The 3,320-nt window shown below is 34.5% G+C and overlaps 1 long non-coding RNA gene across 1 annotated transcript in view; it reads left to right on the top strand.

The window, feature by feature from the left end:
- Window positions 1–3,320, top strand: part of LOC106521763 (uncharacterized) — a 22,889-nt gene that overhangs the window by 7,597 nt on the left and 11,972 nt on the right. The gene's annotated exons all lie outside the window — the stretch shown is intronic.

Here is a 3,320-nt window from a genome sequence, read left to right as displayed (position 1 = left end):
CACCAGAATATTCTTGAAGGTATCTGATGAAATCTAGGGTTACTATAAGTCAAAGGTTGTGGGTGAAAGGAGGGTGAAGGAGGGCTAGGGTTACTTACGGTCAATCAAAAGAGAACGGAAGTCACCGGAAGTTGACCATATATGGACATGACGGATGCCCCCCTCCCCCCGCCCGCCCCCCCGAAAAGGGGGCGTGTCACCTGTCACTTGATTGATGGTTACGTATATTACTCTCTAACACCTACCTTATTTATTCTAAATAGTGTTACAGTGTCTCTCTGAACATGTCCACATCAGTTCAGCTTCACAACAAGGTTGAACAAACAAATATCTGCTGAATTATATTAACTCTCATGCTGTGGCTAAAAATAAGGACAGCAAGGAAAATGGTTTTGGCAGAGCTCTCTGAACAACCCTGATTATCTGTTTTTTGTTTATTTTTTCAGTATTTTATGGCGCCTTTTTATAAATTAAGATTATAATCAAACATTTTCTGATTTAGTGGCCAGTTTCACACTTTGTTTCAAAACGGATTGCTTGTAAGACAGCCTCACAATTTTCCAAGTAAAAGTTAAATCAGATTGAAGCCTCTCCGAAGCGAAGGAGACAGCCCAATTCAAAAGTGGAAGTGAATTTGTCACACCCACTTCCACATACAGATGAATGGGGATTGTGTTTCTCTCTGACTGCGCCATCAGGGCTCTGTTTAAACAAGGTTGGGCTTTGGTGGACATGGTTTCTAGTCATCTGGTGGAATTCTCTGATGATTTKATCAAGGTAAACTTCGCAGACAGCCATGCTTAATTGCACCAAGCTCTGCTGAACTACTTCTCAAATCAGCCTTCACTTGGCTGCAGGAGATTAATGAACTGTAGTAAAAAGCTCAGTAAAAAGCAAATGCAGCCACTTTGTCTCTTTATAACTCCCAATTAGGTAATGAGTTTATTTATTTATTTATTTATTTTAGTTTACACTTAGTTATTAACATACTGCTCTGATCAAGTCCTAATGTGGGGATTCCAGTCTGGTCAGAATCCATAGGGAACATTTTCACAAGACATTTAAACACTTGAATGTTAATATGTTAGTAGAATGATGTAAAGCTACAATTAGGTTTAAATAAATTATTCCCCCCACCTTTCCTAACAATGATTATAAGTTTCAACATTTGATATGATTCCTTTACACCACAGTAAATAAAATACGTTTTTATTGGATTTGCAAATCATTGCATTTCAATTTTTAACTCTTAAACATCCCAAATTTTATCAGAAAAGAGGGTTCACTTTGGTTTCTTGTAATAAAATCTTGTTTTGCATCATACTGTTGCTTATATGAAAGCATATTTTTGGAAACAAAACAGGATTAACTGTTATGTTCGAAGTTAGTTGTGAACTGAAACACTAAAAAGTCAAATGATCTAAAACATATTGCCCTCTTGGTTCAATACAATTTATCTGTCCTGAATGTTTTTGAGATCTAACACTGAAGGGAAGATGTAAAAATGTTGCACCCCCTGAATTAAACCCTTCTTTTTTGTTTCACTTAGATTCACTCAAAATTACATTCTGACCTTCCACCCTCTAAAAATAACAGTTAGACAAGTAAASCTTTCTGAGTCAATAACCTGTCTGTGAGAAAATGCTTGATGTCACAGTCATGAGCCAAAGAAGTCACTTTTTAACCTCAAAACCATCTGAGAGTCTGCCTGAAATTACCTTTCATACCTGAGCTGTGCTAAATGATAAACATTTTAGGCTTTTTCTTTGCAAACTATCCATGATCATTTATCTGAGCAACACTGTTATTTTTAAATAACTTTTGATGTTTAGCTCTTGAGTCATAAAAAGACAAAAGGGTATGATGTTTAATGGAGAAACCTACTTGATTTTTTTAATCATTAATCATTTCTCCACGTGTAGTCTTAGGCTTCAGTGATTGGACAAGTTAAAAACTCTGAGTTAGTATTAAAACACAAAAATACCACATCTACACTTTGGTATGACTAACTGTAGAACCTCCAGTATTTTTGTATAAAGGTTTTATCATCTGGCTGCTAATGCTGAGAGATCAGATTACTTTTTTATTATTCCTGAGTGATTCTCAGTTTGTCCACAAGGGAATGATTTTTATGAACACTTAAGTTTTCTTTGTTTCTGCTTTGTGTCCACACTGAAACAGGATTGTAGAAGCTCTTAAACAATATGTTTCAAAACAGTTTTCCAAAGTAATAAAAGGTTGAAATGCAACCTTTTGTGTTTTCCAATGAATAACACAAAATGTGAAAACTATGGTGTCGTAGCCTTGCCTCTATTACTTATTAATCTTTATTTAATCAGGCAAATCCTACTGAGATCGCCGAACTCTTTTGRAAGGGAGGCCTGGMCCGACAGACAGCCTGACATCCATTTTTTGTGCTTCATTTGCAAAATATTTGTTCTGTGTTCATATATGCTTAAATCAGTTGTCAATTAAAAGTTTCAAGAGGTTGAAAAGTTGTATTTAGACTCAGCATGTTGGCTGCCACAAAACTGTGTAAAGTTGCAGCTTCAAACTTTGACAAAAAGAGTGTGATTAATTAGTGGTTTTGCTGAATTTAAAATCAAATCYATAGACTAATCTAAATCCTCAGAGCTCCTCTGAGTTGGCTGGCCATCACACTTTCTCCCAATATCTATTTGGGCTTTTTTTATTTTCATGAAAGATCTATTTATCTGACAATCTCCAGAAGGACAAAATTTTAACTAGAGAAARTGCATTTCTTGTAAAAATGCTACTGTGAATGCTTCATGCTGAAAACTTAAGCTGAAATCTGCTGAAAMTGAGCTGAAAACTTTTTATAGGAAAAGTGTTAATGCAGCGCTTTGAAAAGCTGTAAGAAGCAAAAAATCGTAACATTGTAGAAAAACAGTAAAAAGGAGCACAAATCTAGTTGAAAAGAGAAAACAGCTAAAAGCTAAGAGCTAAAATATCTGAATAGCTGAAAACATATGTAAGAAGCATACTGTACACAGCACTAGGTAGCAGAAAAAAGCATAAAAAGTAAAAAAAAAACAGATGAATAGCAGAAAGAAGCAGATCTATAGCTAAAGTAGCATAAAATAGCTAAAATTAGCGTAAAATAAGCTAAAGGTAGCAGCCACAATTTGAAATTAGAACCAAGATGAAATTATTATAGTTGAAAAATAGCTAAAACAGAAACAAAGCTGAAAAAAAAATCATAAAATTACATAAAAGTGATAATTTATAGCAAAATAACAGCTGAAATTTTCAGTAAAACAGCTAAAAAGTAGCTGGAAATTATTTCATTAGCATAAGAA

Source organism: Austrofundulus limnaeus, unplaced genomic scaffold (assembly GCF_001266775.1).
Source record: "Austrofundulus limnaeus strain Quisiro unplaced genomic scaffold, Austrofundulus_limnaeus-1.0 Scaffold115, whole genome shotgun sequence".
Lineage (NCBI taxonomy): Eukaryota > Metazoa > Chordata > Actinopteri > Cyprinodontiformes > Rivulidae > Austrofundulus > Austrofundulus limnaeus.
The sequence above is the reverse complement of the archived record's forward strand: the minus strand, read 5'-3'. Positions and strand labels throughout refer to the sequence as shown.